The 18,114-nt window shown below is 37.1% G+C and overlaps 1 protein-coding gene and 1 pseudogene across 1 annotated transcript in view; one reads left to right on the top strand and one right to left on the bottom strand.

The window, feature by feature from the left end:
- Nucleotides 1–18,114, bottom strand: part of LOC108388213 (serine/threonine-protein kinase TAO1-like) — a 158,488-nt gene that overhangs the window by 93,411 nt on the left and 46,963 nt on the right. The gene's annotated exons all lie outside the window — the stretch shown is intronic.
- LOC118974128 (transcription initiation factor TFIID subunit 10 pseudogene) lies at nucleotides 9,652–10,263 on the top strand (annotated as a pseudogene).

Raw genomic sequence — 18,114 nt, 5'->3', positions numbered from 1 at the left:
AAAAGATCACATACAAAAGAAAACTCATCAGGCTATCATCAGACTTACCAGCAGAAACCTTGCAGGCCAGAAGGGAGTGGCGTGATATATTTAATGCAATGAAGCAGAAGGGCCTTGAACCAAGAATACTCTTACCTGGTAAGACTGGCATTTAAATCTGAAGGTGGCATTAAAAAATTTCCAGATAAGCAAAAGCTGAGAGAATTTACCTCCCACAAACCATCTCTACAGTGTATTTTGGAGGGACTCTTCCTAAGGTTAAAGAGCTTCACCAGAGGTAATAAAAAAGGAGAGACAAATAGTACAGAATATGATACCTAATATATAAAGAATGGATGAGGTAGAAAAGGACAAAAAAAAAAAGAACCTTTAGCTTGTGTTTGTAATAGCATACTAAGTGAGTTAAATTAGACTCTTAGATAGTAGGGATGTTACCCCTGAACCTTTGGTAACCACAAATCTAAGGCCTGCAATGGCAATAAGTACATACTTATCCATAATCACCCTAAATGTAAATGGTCTGAATGTACTAATCAAAAGACACAGAGTCACTAAATGGATATAAAAACAAGACCCAACTATATGCTCATGAAAAGAGACTCACCTCAAACCAAAAGACATACACAGACTAAAAGTGAAGGGATTGAAAAAGATATTTCATGCAACTAATAGGGAGAAAAAAGCAGGAGTTGCAGTACTTGTATCAGAAAAATAGACTTCAAAACAAAGAAAGTCACAAGAGACAAAGAATGACATTATATAATAATAAAGGGGCAGTCCAACAAGAAGATATAACCATTATAAATATATATGCACCCAACACAGGAGCACCTACATATGTGAAACAAATACTAACAGAATTAAAAGGGGATATGGAATGTAATGCATTCATTCCATTTTAACACTTCACTCACCACTCCAAAGGACACAACAACCAGACAGAAAATAAGGAAGGACACAGAGGCATTGAACAACACATTAGAACAGATGGACCTAACATCTACAGAACTCTACACCCAAAAGAAGCAGGATACACATTCTACTAAGTGCACATGGAATATTTTCCAGAATACACCACACACTAGGCCACTAAAAGAGCCTCAGTAAATTCAAAAAGATTGAAACTGTACCAACCAACTTCTCAGATCACAAGGGTGTAAAACTACAAATAAATGGTAAAAAGAAAACAGAAAGGCTCACACAAACACATGGAGGCTTAACAACATGCTCCTAAATAATCAATGGATCAATGAGCAAATTAAAACAGAGATCAAGCAATATATGGAGACAAATGAAAACAACAGCACAATCCCCAACTTCAGTGGGAATACAGAGAAGGCAGTTCGAAGAGAGAAGTATATATCAATCCAGGCCTAGTTAAAGAAGGAAGAACCCTGCAAAATGAATAGTCTAAATTTACAATTAGTGAAACTGGAAAAAGAAGAACAAATGAGGCCCAAAGTCAGCAGAAGGAGGGACATAATAAAGATCAGAGAACACACACAATTGAGAATAATAAAACAATCGAAAAAAATTAATGAAACCAAGAGCTGGTTCCTTGAGACAATCCACAAAACAGATAAACCCTTAGCCAGACTTATGAAGAGAAAAAGAGGATCTACACACATAAAACACTATCAGAAATGAGAAATAAAAAATCAAAACAGACACCACAGAAATACAAAGAATTATTAGGGAATACTATGAAGATCTATATGCTAACAAACTGTGTAACCTAGAAGAAATGGACAACTTTCTAGAAAAATACAAGCTTCCAAGACAGACCCAGGTAGAAACAGAAAGTCTAAACAGACCAATTACCAGCAACGAAATTGAATCGGAAATCAAAAATCTACCCAACAACAGAATGCCTGGAACAGATGGATTCACTGCTGAATTTTAGCAGACATTTACAGAAGATATAATACCCATGCTCCTTAACGTTTTCCAAAAACTAGAAGAGGAGGGAATACTTCCAAACTCATTCTATGAAGCCAGCATCACTCTAATAGCCAATCAGGCAAAGACACCACAGAAAACTCCAGACCAATATCTCTGATGAACATAGATGCCAAATACTTGACAAAATGTTAGAAGACCAAATTCAAAAATACATCAAGAGGATCATACACCATGATTAAGTGGGATTCATCTCAGGGATGCAAGGATGGTACACATTCAAAAATCCATTAACATCATCCACCACATCAATAAAAGAAGGACAAAAACCACATGATCATCTCCATAGATGCTGAAAAACCTATCGACAAAATTCAACATCCATTCATGACAAAAGCTCTCAAAAAAATGGGTATAGAGAGCAAGTACCTCAACATAATAAAGGCCATATATGACAAACCAACAGCCAACATCATACTTAATAGTGAGAAGCTTAAAGCTTTTCCTACAGGATCAGGAACAAGACAAGGATGCCCACTGTCCCTGCACAGGCTTAAACTTAAAATCAGTAACAAACACAAAGGCCTGATAAACAGGTCATAATGCTAAAAAGCAAAGATAAACTAAAATTTGAATGACCACAGATTTCTCATAAAATGCAATGGAGACCACAGAATAAGATGAGGAAAGGAAAGAATTGCCAACCCAGAAGAATCCTTTACCTAAGCAAAAGTCTTCTGGAGTGAATGCCAAGGAGAGAGAGAGAGGGAGAGGGCGCGGGGAGAAAGTCTTAGATGAAAGAAACCTAATAGAAACTGACCTCCATTAAGGGAAATGTAAAATATTAAACAAAAGAATGCTGAAGGATATATTAATACCAGACAAAATACTCTTCTAAATGTATACTCACTGACAAAAGAGCTTCAACATACATGAAGCAAAAACTGATATAAGTGAAAAGAGAAAACAAGTCTGTAACTCAAACGCCACCACCACAGACCAAAACTATCAACCAACAAGACCTAAAGACGTACTAGTACGCAACCTGGCAACAACAGAATGTACATTCTTTTCAAATGTGCATATTATGATATTCACTGTAAGATCATACTCTGGGCCATAAAACTAATCTTAACAAGTGAAAAAGTTTCAATTCATACAAAATGTTATCTCACCAGAGGGTAATAAACTTAAAATGAGTAACGAACAGTTAAAAAAAGTAACCTCAGGTTTGGAAATTAAATACACATTTAAGTGACCCATGGGTCAATAAAGACATCTGAAGGGGAAAGAGAAAATAATATGAAATGTGTGAACATAAAAATATAACATAAGATTAAAGATGGCGGTGTGAGAGGAGAGACAGAAGCATCCTCCTAAAACTGGATACAATTAGAAAATTTAATTAGCGTAACTAATCCTGAGAGAGCAACAGGAAAGAGGATGGCGTCAGACTGCACACCAGGAGAAAATAGCAGACCTCAGCGAACTGGGTACGAACGTACCAGAACTGTGACTCTGCAGGACCTGAGCCCCTCACCCACACCAGCTCACCAGCGGGAGGAAGACAAACGGAGCAGGGAGGGAGTGGAGGCCTGGGACTGATGAATACCTAGCTCTGTAGATCTGCTCTGGGAGCACAAACCTACATTTCATGGTGGTTTCATGAGACTGGCATGAGTACTGGGTTGGAAAGTTAATACAGGCAGAGTTCCTGGGGAGACTGGGATTCTGGCTGCTTGTGGAAAGCAGGGATCCATATCTGGCTGCTCTAGGACAAAAACTTATACCTGTGTGACCAGCCCACTGGCTCAGGCAGTAGAGAAGCACAGCAGTCGGGAGGCGGGGAACAGCTCTTTCCTACCCCCAAGCACAAGTACTGCTCCCCTGCGATCCACGACATTTCTTCAGGGGCTCAGCAGCTCCAGAATAGAGCTTCTGGACACTAGAGGGCGCCAAACACAAACATGGAACGCCAAAGGAACCTTTTTTAGAGTAAAACTGGTAATACAACTCCCGAGAAAGATTTAAATGATATGGACCTCGTGACTCTTCCTGAAAGGGAGTTCAAAATAAAAATCATCAACATCCTAATGGAGGTACAGAAAGACATCCAAGAACTCAGGAATTAATTCAGGTAAGAGATCCAATCGTTAAGAACATGATGGAGGGAATTAAAAGCAGGTTGGATACGGTGGAGGAGACAATAAATGAAATAGAAACTAGAGAAGAGGAATACAAAGAAGCTGAGGCACAGAGAGAAAAAAGGATCTCTAAAAGTAAAAGAATATTGAGAGAAATGTGTGACCAATACAAGCGGAACAATATTCACATTATAGAGATATCAGAAGAAGGAGAGAGAGAGAAAGGGATAGAAAGTGTCTTTGAGGAGGTAGTTGCTGAAAACTTCCCCAATGAGGGGAAGGACATAGTCTGTCACGCCATGGAGATCCACAGATTCCCCAACACAAGGTACCCAAGGAAGACAACAGCAAGACACATAGTAATTAAAACGGGAAAGATCAAGGATAAGGACAGACTGTTAAAAGCAGCCAGAGGCAGAAAGAAGATCACATACAAAGGAAAGCCCATCAGACTAACATCAGACTTCTCAGCAGAAACCTTACAGGCCACAAGGGAGTGGCATGATGTATTAAATGCCATGAAGCAGAAGGGCCCGGAACCAAGATTACTTTATCCAGCAAGATTATCATTTAAATTTGAAGGAGGGATTAAATAATTTCCAGATAAGCAAAAGCTGAGAGAGTTTACCTCCCACAAATCATCACTGCAGACTATTTTAGAGGGACTGCTATAGATGGAAGTGTTCCTAGGGTTGGATAGCTGTCACCAGAGGTAGTAAAATCATGGTAGGGAGGGTGGAGCAGCTGATTGCGAGGCAAATGCAAAATTAAATTGACTATCCCCAAAGTCAATCAAGGGATAGACAAAAAGTACAGAATTTGATACCTAATATATAAAGAATGAAGGAGGAAGAAAAAGGAGGAGAAATAGAAAGGAACCTTTAGATTGTGTTTGTAACAGCATACTGAGTTAACTTAGACTCTTAGTAAAGAAAATAATCTGGAACATTTGGTAACCACGAATCTAAAGCCTGAAATGGCAATAAGCACATACCTAACGATAATCACCCAAAATGTAAATGGACTGAATGCACCAATCAAAAGACATAGAGTCACTGAATGGATAAAAAAACAAGACCCATCTATATGCTGCTTACAAGAGACTCACCTCAAACCCAAAGACATGCACAGACTAAAAGTCAAGGGATGGAAAAAGATATTTCATGCAAACAATAGGGAGAAAAAAAGCAGGTGTTGCAGTACTAGTAACAGACAAAATAGACTTCAAAACAAAGAAAGTAACAAGAGATAAGAAGGACATTACATAATCATAAAGGACTCAGTCCAAGAAGAAGATATAACCATTATAAATATATATGCACCCAACACAGGAGCACCAGCATATGGGAAGCAAATACTAACAGAATTAAAGAGGGAAATAGACTGCAATGGATTCATTTTAGGAGACTTCAACACACCATTCACTCCAAAGGACAGATCCACCAGACAGAAAATAAGTAAGGACACAGAGGCACTGAACAACACACTAGAACAGATGGACCTAATAGACATCTATAGAACTCTACATCCAAAAGCAACAGGATACACATTCTTCTCAAGTACACATGGAAAATTCTCCAGAATAGACTAGGCCACAAAAGAGAGCCTCAGTAAATTCCAAAAAATTGAAATCCTACCAACCAACTTTTCAGACCACAAAGGTATAAAATTAGAAACAAATTGTACAAAGAAAGCAAAAACGCTCACAAACACATGGAGGCTTAACAACACGCTTCTAAATGTCAATGGATCAACGACCAAATTAAAATAGAGATCCAGCAATATATGGAAATAAATGACAACAACAACACAAATCCCCAACTTCTGTGGGACGCAGCGAAAGCAGTCTTAAGAGGAAAGTATATATCAATCACGGCATATTTAAAGAAGGAAGAACAAACCCAAATGAATAGTCTAATGTCACAATTATCAAAATTGGAAAAAGAAGAACAAATGAGGCCTAAAGTCAGGCGAAGGAGGGACATAATGAAGATCAGAGAAGAAATAAAAAAAATTAGAAGAATAAAACAACAGCAAAAATCAATGAAACCAAGAGCTAGTTCTTTGAGAAAATAAAATAGATAAGCCTCTAGCCAAACTTATTAAGAGAAAAAGAGAATATCAACACACATCAACAGAATCAGAAATGAGAAAGGAAACATCACAACAGACCCCAGTGAAATACAAAGAATTATTAGAGACTACTAAGAAAACCTATATGCTAAGAAGCTGGAAAACCTAGAAGAAATGGACAACTTCCTAGAAAAATACAACCTTCCAAAACAGACCAAGGAAGAAACACAAAATCTAAACAAACCAATTAGCAGCAAAGAAATTGAAGCAGTAATCAAAAAACTACCCAAGAAAAAAACACCCGGGCCAGATGGAGTAACCTCAGAATTTTATCAGACATACAGAGAAGATATAATACCCATTCTCCTAAAAGTTTTCCAAAAAATAGAAGAGGAGGGAATACTCCCAAACTCGTTCTATGGAGCCAACATCACCCTAATACTAAAACCAAGCAAAGACGCCACCAAAAAAGAAAATTACAGACCAATATCCCTGATGAACATAGATGCAAAAATACTCAATAAAATATTAGCAAACGGAATTCAAAAATATATCAAAAGGATCATACACCATGACCAAGTGGGATTGATCCCAGGGATAAAGGATGGTACAACATTCGGAAATCCATCATCATCATCCACCACATCAACAAAAACAAAGACAAAAACTACACGATCATCTCCATAGATGCTGAAAAAGCATTTGACAAAATTCAACATCCATTCATGATAAAAACTCTCAGCAAAATGGGAATAGAGGGCAAGTACCTCAACATAATAAAGGCCATATACAATAAACCCACAGCCAACATCATACTGAATAGTGAGCACCTGAAAGCTTTTCCTCTGATATCAGGAACAAGACAGGGATGTCCACTCTCCCCACTGTTATTTAACATAGTACTGGAGGTCCTAGCCACAGCAATTAGACAAACAAAGAAATACAAGGAATCCAGATTGGTAAAGAAGAAGTTAAACTGTCACTATTTGCAGATGACATGATATTGTACATAAAAAACCCTAAAGACTCCACTCCAAAACTACTAGAACTGATATTGGAATACAGTAAAGTTGCAGGATACAAAATTAACACACAGAAATCTGTGGCTTTCCTATACACTCACAATGAACCAATAGAAAGAGAAATCAGGAAAACAACTCCATTCACAATTGCATCAAAAAGAATAAAATACCTAGGAATAAACCTAACCAAAGTAGTGAAAGACCTATACCCTGAAAACTATAAGACACTCTTAAGAGAAATTAAAGAGGACACTAACAAATGGAAACTCACCCCATGCTCTTGCTAGGAAGAATTAATATTGTCAAAATGGCCATCTTGCCCAAAGCAATATACAGATTTGATGCAATCCCTATCAAATTACCAACAACATTCTTCAATGAACTGGAGCAAATAGTTCAAAAACTCATATGGAAAAACCAAAGAGCCCGAATAGCCAAAGCAATCGTGAGAAAGAAGAATAAAGTGTCGGGGATCTCACTCAACAACTTCAAGCTCTACTACAAAGCCATAGTAATCAAGAGAATTTGGTACTAGCACAAGAACAGAGCCACAGACCAGTGGAACAGATTAGAGACTCCAGACATTAACCCAAACATATATGGTCAATTAACATTCGATAAAGGAGCTGTGGACATACAATGGGGGAAATGACAGTCTCTTCAACAGATGGTGCTGGCAAAAATGGACAGCTACATGTAAGAGAATGAAACTAGATCACTGTCTAACCCCATACACAAAAGTAAATTCAAAATGGATCAAAGGACTGAATGTAAGTCATGCAAACATAAAACTCTTAAAAAAAAACACAGGCAAAAATCTCTTGGACATAAACACGAGTGACTTCTTCATGAATATATCTCCCCAGGCAAGGAAAACAAAAGTAAAAATGAACAAGTGGGACTATATCAAGCTGAAAAGCTTCTGTACAGCAAAGGACACCATCAATAGAACAAAAAGGTACCCTACAGTATGGGAGAATATATTCGTAAATGACAGATCCAATAAAGGCTTGACATCCAAAATATATAAAGAGCTCACACATCTCAACAAACTCAACAAAAAGCAAATAATCCAATTAAAAAATGGGCAGAGGAGCTGAACAGACAGATCTCCAAAGAAGAAATTCAGATGGCCAACACACACATGCAAAGATGCTCGACATCACTAGTTATCGGAGAAATGCAAATTCAAACCACAATGAGATATCACCTCAAACCAGTAAGGATGGCTACCATCCAAAAGACAAACAACAACAAATGCTGGCGAGGTTGTGGAGAAAGGGGAACCCTCCTACACTGCTGGTGTGAACGTAAATTAGTTCAACCATTGTGGAAAGCAATATGGAGGTTCCTCAAAATGCTCAAAATAGACTTACGATTTGACCCAGGAATTCCACTTTCAGGAATTCCAATTCTAGGAATTTACCCTAAGGATGGAGCACTCCAGTTTGAAAAAGACAGATGCACCGCTATGTTTATCACAGCACTATTTACAATAGCCAAGAAATGGAAGCAACCTAAGTGTTCATCAGTAGATGAATGGATAAAGAAGATGTGGTACATATACACAATGGAATATTATTCACCCATAAGAAGAACACAAATCCTACCATTTGTATCAACATGGATGGAGCTAGAGGGTATTATGCTCAGTAAATTAAGCCAAGCAGAGAAAGACAAATACCAAATGACTTCACTCATCTGTGTAGTATAAGAACAAAAGAAAAACTGAAGGAACAAAACAGCAGCAAAATCACAGAAACCAAGAATGGACTAACAGTTACCAAAGGGAAAGAGACTGGGGAGTATGGGTGGGTAGGGAGGGATAAGGGGGGAAGAAGAAAGGGGGTATTATGATTAGTATATATAATGTGGGGGGTTGAGGAAAGGGGAGAGCTTTGCAACACAGAGAAGACAAGTAGTGTTTGTACATCTTACTATGCTGATGGACAGTGACTGTAATGGGGTTTGTTGGGGGGACATGGGGTAGGGGAGAGCCTAGTAAACATAATGTTCTTCATGTAATTGTAGATTAATGATAACAAATTTTTTAAAAAATGAAAAAAATATATAACATAAAATTTACAGGATTCTTACAAAGAAATTAAGGCACTAAATCACAGTAGAAAAAGAACTCCAATCAATAATCTAAGCTCCAGTCTTAAAAGTCTACAAAGAGAAAAGCAAATAAAACCAAAACTAAATATAGAGGGAAATACTAAGGAACAGAATAGAAATCAATGAAACGAGACAACAAAATCAGTAAAATCAAAATGTAGTTCTTTGCAGGGGAAAAAAAAGTTAATAAAACTGAAAAAACTCTGCCAAGCTCACTAAAGAAAACAAGAGCAAATAATCCAAAAGAGGGCATATTACTATATTCCTAAGGAAATAAAACAAACACATCTAAATTCATAAATTTGACAGAACAGATCAAATAAGCAAATTACTTGGTAGTGGTACTTATCAACTACCAAAACTCACTCAAGAAGAAATAGAGAGCTGCCTCTTTCATGCACCTGACAAACTGTAGTGGCTCAGGCTCAGACCCCAAGAGGCACCGGTTTCCAGTGCCTCAGCCCCTACACCACTGCCCTCGGCGCACCGCTGCAAAAGACAACAAGGCCAGCCCCACAGTGATGGCAGAGGTGTGAGGGCTGCAGCCACAGCAGGGGGCATGGGACGCACAGTGATGCAGGCTGGAGAGCTGGCTGAGCTGATGGGGAAGCTGTCATTGGGTGGTGCAGCACCCTCATAGGGGGCCATGGCTAACGGGGTTTACCTGCTGCTCAATGCTGCCAATGGAGCAGTGAAGCCGACGGTATCCAGCACACCTCTAGTGAACTTCCTGATTGCAGCTGGAAGATTCCACATCTATAATCTCAGATGTAATGACTGGATACTGCCTGAACCATGCTGGCTTTGAGGCCGTGAACGCACACGTAATTCAGCTCATCTCCCTAGGCTGCCAATAAATTCATCTCAGATATTGCCCATGATGCCCTGCAGCACCACAAAATGAAGGGCACGGCCTCTGGCTTCTCCCAAAGCAAAAGCAAAGGCCAGCAGTACTGTTAACTATGGAAGACTTGACCCCTGCCCTCATGGATCCGACATCAGTGTAAAGATGCCACACTACTGATAGGAGTGGTTTAAAGATGGTGGCCTGACTGGTGAGACAGAGGTCTCTTCCCAAAACTGCATACAGTACAAAAATATTATAAATATAACTAATCCTGAAAGAGTAAAAGGAAAGAAGTTTCTCTAGGAATGAAAGAATATTGATAGAACGGACTGACCACTCCAAACGGAACAATATTCATATTACAGGGGTAACAGAAGAAGAGAGAAAAACGTAATGTGTCTTTGAGGAGGTAATTGCTGAAAACTTCTCCAATCTGGGTAAGGAGATAGACTCTCAGGCCATGGAGGTACACAGATCTCCCAACACAAGGGACCCAAGACAACACCAAAATATATAATAATTAAAATGGCAAAGATCAAGGATAAGGAAAGACTATTAAAAGCAGCCAGAGAGAGTGAAAAGATCACATACAAAGGGAAACCCAGCTGGCTATCATCAGACTTTCCAGCAGAAACTTTGCAGGCCAGAAAGGAGTGGAGCGATATATTTAATGCAATGAAGCAGAAGGGCCTTCAGCCAAGAATACTCTTATCTGGCAAGATTGGCATTTAAATTCTGAAGGTGGGATTAAACAATTTCCAGATAAGCAAAAGCTGAGAGAATTTACCTCCCACAAACCATCTCTACAGTGTATTTTGCAGGGACTGTTATAGATGGATGGGTTCCTAAAGTTAAAGAACTGTCACCAGAGGTAATAAAAAGGGAGACACAGAGTACAGAATATGATACCTAATATATAAAGAATGGAGGTAGAAGAAAAGGAGAGAAAAAAAAAGAACCTTTAGCTTCTATGTAATAGCATACTAAGTGAGTTGTTAGGCTTTTAGATAGTAAGAAAGTTACCCTTGAACCTTTGGTAGCCACGAATCTAAGGCCTGCAATGGCAATAAGTACATACCTATCCATAACCACCCTAAATGTAAATGGTCTGAATGCACCATCAAAAGACATAGAGCCACTAAATGGATAAAAAACAAGACCCAGCTATATGCCACCTACAAGAGACTCACTTCAAACCCAAAGACATACACAGACTAAAAGTGAAGGGATGGAAAAAGTTATTTCATGCAACTAATAAGGAGAAAAAAGCAGGAGTTGCAGTACTTCTATCAGACAAAATAGACTTCAAAACAAAGAAAGTCATAAGAGACAAAGAACAACATTACATAACGATAAAGGGGGCAGTCCAACAAGAGGATATAACCATTATAAATATCTATGTGCACAACAAAGGAACACCTACATATGTGAAACAAATAGTAACAGAATTAAAAGGGGATATAGAATGTAATGCATTCATTCTAGGAGACATCAACACTGCACTCACTCAAAGGGTCAGAACAACTAGTCACAAAACAAGTAAGGATACAGAGGCATTGAACAACACATTAGAACAGATGGACCTCACAAACATCTACAGAACTCTACACCGAAAAGAAGCAGGATACACATTCTATTAAGTGCACATGGAATATTTTCCAGAACACATCACATACTAGGCCACAAAAAGAGCCTCAGTAAATTCAAAAAGACTGAAACTGTACCAACCAATTTCTCAGATCACAAGGGTGTAAAACTAGAAATAAATTGTAGAAAGAAAACAAAAAGCCTCACAAACACATGGAGGCTTAACAACATTCTCCTAAATAATCAATGGATCAATGAGCAAATTAAAACAGAGATCAAGCAATATATGGAGACAAATGACAACAACAGCACAAAGCCCCAACTTCTGTGGGACACAGAAAAGGCAGTTCTGAGAGGGAAGTATGCACCAATCCAGGCCTATTTAAAGAAGGAAGAATACTGCAAAATGAATAGTCTAAATTCACAATTACTGAAACTGGTTAAAGAAGAACAAATGAAGCCAAAAATCATCAGAAGGAGGGACATAATAAAGATCAGAGAAGAAATACATAAAATTGACATGAATGGAACAATAGAAAAAATTAATGAAACCAAGAGTTGATTCCTTGAGACAATTCACAAAATAGATAAACCCTTAGCCAGACTTATTAAGAGAAAAAGAGAATCAACACACATAAACACTATCAGAAATGAGAAATAAAAAATCACAACAGACATCACAGAAATACAAAGAATTATTAGGGAATACTATGAAGATCCATATGCTAACAAACTGTGTAACCTAGAAGAAATGGACAACTTTCTAGAAAAATACAAGTTTCCAAGACAGACCCAGAAAGAAACAGAAAATCTAAACAGACCAATTACCAACAACGAAATTGAATCGGTAATCAAAAATCTACCCAACAACAAAATTCCTGTACCAGATGGATTCACTGCTGAATTTTAGCAGACATTTACAGAAGACATAATACCCATTCTCCTTAATGTTTTCCAAAAACTAGAAGAGGAGGGAATACTTCCAAACTCATTCTATGAAGCCTGCATCACTCTAATACCAAAACCAGGCAAAGACACCACAGAAAAAGAACACTACAGACCAGTATCTCTGATGAACAGAGATTCACAAACACTCAACAAAATGTTACCAGACCAAATTCAAAAATACATCAAGAGGATTATACACCATGATCAAGTGGGATTCATCTCAGGGATGCAAGGATGGTACAACATTTGAAAATCCATCATCATCTACCACATCAATAAAAAGAAGGACAAAAACCACATGATCTTCTCCGTAGATGCTGAAATAGCATTCAACAAAATTCAATATCCATTCATGATAAAAGCTCTCAACAAAATGGGTATAGAGGGCAAGTACCTCAACATAATAAAGGCCATATATGACAAACCCACGTCCAACATCATACTTAATGGTGAGAAGCTGAGAGCTTTTCCTCTAAGATCGGGAGCAAGACAAGGATACCCACTCTCCCCACTTGTGCTGAATGTCCTAACTACGGCAATCAGACAACACAAATAAATAAAAGGCATCCAGATTGGTAAGGAAGAAGTCAAACTGTTACTGTCTGCAGATGGCATGATATTATACATAAAATGAAGAGGAGGAGATCAAATAACTACAGAAGACAGGGGAAATTAAAAAAACTGTCATCTTTAAAGTCTTTTCCTGCTCTTTAATTTGTGGAGTACAAACTAGAAATTTACATCTTCAAGAATTAATAATTGAATTATTTTTAAGACCTATTGATCTGTTTAATAAAACTTCAAAATACAACATGACTGTTTAGGGAAAACATCTCACCTTTAAAACAAAAACAAGCAGTAATTAAAAGCTAAGTTCTTCAGTATGACTTTCCCACGTACACTTAAATATATAATAGTGTCAAACATTATTCAGCTAAATGAATTTTAAGGAGTATTTCCCATTCTAATTAAATATAAAAATTAGAATATGTGTAGATATTTCCAATAGTATCAAATAAAACTAGTAAGGCTGTATTCAAAATATAGAATGAAACTATTATTTTCTGCCTAGATGAGCACTTACATGTTTTTCTTTAATGTAAGATTTTAAAATTATTTTCCTATTCTAAGGCCAATGACTGATTACATCAAGTAATACAAGTAAATTATTACTCTAAACCTCATGACTTTAGATATGAAAAGGCAATCACATTGTAAAAATAAGGCCATTCAGTAGAATACTGTTATATTTTAAATAATCACTTTAGTAACATTTTGTACATCTCACAAATCTCAAGTATTAACTTTCCTGAGTTTTATTGAAAATAAGGACTACAGGACACTGAGAATTTAAAAAAGACTCACAGCTTTGTATCCACTTAAATCAACTTATATTTTATGCAATACTATTTCAAGTCTAATCTTATAACTAAAATGTGTAATTATCTATTTTTTTTCTTTAAGGAAGATTGCTGGTGTAGTCTTTATACTGTTAAATTACATTAGCAATGGAAGGAATAGAAGTAAATAAATCAAATAGCTAAGTTTTCTCCCCCCATTTAATATGTGAAACAGAAAAATACACCCTATTTAATAGTTACTAAAAATTATTTTTAATAATTTATCCAAATCAACAAAAATCCACAAATCAGTTCTACAGACTATTTTTTAAGTTACTTAATAAAAATGTTCAAACTATCAATTTTTACCTACTTAACTCATCCATAAAAGGTGTCATTGAGGTCTGCAGAACCCATATGATGCTGGAGTGTGAGCTGTTGGCCACTGTGTTTGGCTAAGTAAAACTTTCAGCAAATCAAATCATGTTTCAGAGAATCATGTAATTTATACATGGGAAATTACAACTACGGGATAACAACTTTAACAAATGCATGTGTAAAGGAGACTTTAAAAGCTAAAGGAAATCTCAGGAATCAAGCTCAGCTCTACTAACTTACAGAAAAGGAACAAATAAAGGAGGAGGGAGGGATAGGGAGGTAGAGGGAAAATGACCTAAGTGATTCCGCTAGGTATTAAATGATAAATGTAGCACACTAAATAATTTCTACTAGTACACTTGCCCCTGGCCTCCTGCTCAGTCACTGCTGTTCTTAAGACTACGTTTCTTCAAAATAAATTCACCCTAAGTCACTGGCAGACATAAACGACACAAAATACACTCCTAACCATGCACTGAATGCTTAAGAAGAGACATTAATAATCCTCTTAAAATAATGTATACAGCAAAAATGCATATGGAAACACCAAAGACCCCAAATAGCCAAAGCAATCCTGAGAAGGAAGAATCAAGTGGGAGGGATCTCGCTTCCCAACTTCAAGCTCTACTACAAAGCCACAGTAATCAAAACAATTTGGTACTGGCACAAGAATAGAGCCACAGACCAGTGTAACAGAATATAGAGTCCAGATATTAACCCAAACATACATGGTCAATTAATATACAATAAAGGAGCCATGGACATACAATGGGGAAATGACAGTCTCTTCAACAGATGGTGCTGGCAAAACTGGACAGCTACATGTAAGAGAATAAAACTGGATCACTGTCTCACCCCATACACAAAAGTAAATTCAAAATGGATCAAAGACCAGAATGTAAGTCATGAAACCATAAAACTCCTAGAAAAAAACACAGGCAAAAATCTCTTGGACATAAACACGAGTGACTTCTTCATGAACATATCTCTCCGGGCAAGGAAAACAAAAGCAAAAATGAACAAGTGGGACTGTATCAAGCTGAAAAGCTTCTGTACAGCAAAGGACACATTCAATAGAACAAAAAGGCATCCTACAATATGGGAGAATATATTATTAATGACAGATCTGATAAAGGATTGACATCCAAAATATATAAAGAGGTCATGCAACTCAACAAACAAAAAGCAAATAATCCAATTAAAAAATGGGCAAAGGAGCTGAACAGACACTTCTCCAAAGAAGAAATTCAGATGGCCAACAGACACATGAAAAGATCCTCCACATCGCTTGTCATCAGAGAAATGCAAATTAAAACCACAATGACATATCACCTCACGCCTGTAAGGATCGCCACCATCCAAAAGACAACCAACAATAAATGTTGGCGAGGTGGTGGAGAAAGGGGAACCCTCATAGTTCAACCATTGTGGAAAGCAGCATGGAGGTTCCTCAAAAAACTCAAAATAGAAATACCATTTAACCCAGGAATTCCACTCCTAGGAATTTACCCTAAGAATGCAGCAGCCCACATTGAAAAGGACATATGCACCCCTATATTTTCCGCAGCACTATTTACATCAGCCAAGAAATGGAAGCAACCTAAGTGTCCATCAGTAGATGAATGGATAAAGAAGATGTGGTACATATACACAATGAAATATTATTCAGCCATAAGAAGAAAACATATTCTACCATTTGCAACAACATGGGTGGAGCTAGAGGGTATTATGCTCAGTGAAATAAGCCAGGCAGAAAAAGACAAGTATCAAATGATTTCATTTATTTGTGGAGTATAAGAAGAAAGAAAAAAACTGAAGGAACAAAACAGCAGCAGGCTCACAGAACCCAAGAATGGACTGACAGTTACCAAAGGGAAAGGGACTGGGGAGGATGGGTGGGAAGGGTGGTATAAAGGGGTGTAAAAAAGATGGCATTACTATTAGCACACATAAGGTAGGGGGGGCACGGGGAGGGTTGTACAACACAAAGAAGACAAGTAGTGATTCTATAGCCATCTTACTACACTGATGGACAGTGACTGTAATGCGGTATGTGGGGGGGACTTGGTGATGCGGGTAGTCTAGTAAACATAATGTTTCTCAGGTAATTGTAGATTAATGACACCAAAAAAAAAAAGCGTATCGCTTCAGAATTGAGTAAACACCATAATATTTTCTAAAGTTAAAAAAAAAAAAAAAGGTTGCCCAGGAGATTCGAATACAACAGCTAGGATTAAGAAACCACTGGCTCAAAAGAGCTACCTATGCTAGCCATTTGTGTTCTTTCACTTTGTAGAATTTCTTCAAAATGTGTATGTTTTATAGCTGTAATAAGAGTACTGATGCAATTCTGAGTTCTGATCTTTTTAAGCCATCAATGAACATTCAACTCTAACTTTTGCTTTATAAGAAAAATACCTAGCTGTATCATTTCTAAAGCACCACAGTACTTCAAAGAAAAAATACATATTACAATGAAATGTAAGAAAAAAAAGTCATTTGAGATTTTAAACAACTGCCAACATAACACCAAAAGCATGATTTATAAAAGAAAAATACGATAAATGGAATTCCATCAAAACTGAAAACATTTGTTCTGGAAACACTGTTGCAACAATAAAAAGGCTTCAGATTTGGAAAAAACAAATGACTTCTATCCAGAATATCAAAAAATATTTCTTTTAATTACACCTCAGTAAAGACAGCATATAAAATTAAAAACTGGATGGAGACTTGATTAGACACTTCACCAAAGATGATATACAAAGGCAATTTTGCACATAAAAAGATGTTCAACAACATTACCCATTAGGGAAATGCAAATTCAAACCATGATGAGGTACCACTACACACTCATTAGAATAGCTGAAATAAAATATACTAACAATACTAAGTAGTGATGAAGACTCTGAGCACCTAGAATTCTCAAATATTGCTGGTGGGAATGCAAAGTGGTAAAGCCTCACAGAAAAACAGTCTGGCCGTATCTTACGAAAAATATACACTTACCATATGACTTAATAATCCCACTCCTTGGTATTTACCCTAGAGAAATATTAGCTTACATTCACATAAAAGCCTGTACAAAAATGTTCACAGCAGCTCTATTCGTAATCACAAGAAACTGTATACAATCCAAATGTTATTCGACAAGTAAATAGGTAAATGGATAAGTAAACTATGATATAATCATACAACCGACTACCACTCAGCAATAAATAGGAACAAACTACTGATACATAAACAGCTTGGATCAGTCTGGAAAGAACTACAATGACTGAAAGAAGTTGCTCCGAACAGGATATAAACTGTGTGGATTCATCTTACATGACCTCCTTGAGGAAAACAAAACCAGTGACAGAGAACAGACTAGTATAGTTGCCAGGTATTTCTTAGGGGTGGGAGAAGAGTGTGACTATAATGGAAAAACAGGGAGTTTTCTGTGGAGAAGGAATGTTCTACGTTGACTATGATACTGATTTTCACAATCTATACATGGGCTAAAATTCACAGAACTGTAAAGAAAATAAAAGGCTAATTTTGATTGTAAAACCTTGCAACAATTATGATTCTCAAAATGGGTCCTGTCTTTACATTATTGTATCATAAACATAAGTTATTCCAGAACTTTTATTAATAAAAGCAATTTGAATGCTAAACAATGAAAGAATTAATTGCTCTGAATATATCACCCTTACAAATGACTGCAATAGTTCACATAAGCATACCACATACATTCTTCATTTCTGTGAATATAG

This window comes from Manis javanica, chromosome 4 (assembly GCF_040802235.1).
Source record: "Manis javanica isolate MJ-LG chromosome 4, MJ_LKY, whole genome shotgun sequence".
Classification (NCBI taxonomy): Eukaryota; Metazoa; Chordata; class Mammalia; order Pholidota; family Manidae; genus Manis; species Manis javanica.
This window is presented reverse-complemented; position numbering and strand designations above follow the sequence as displayed.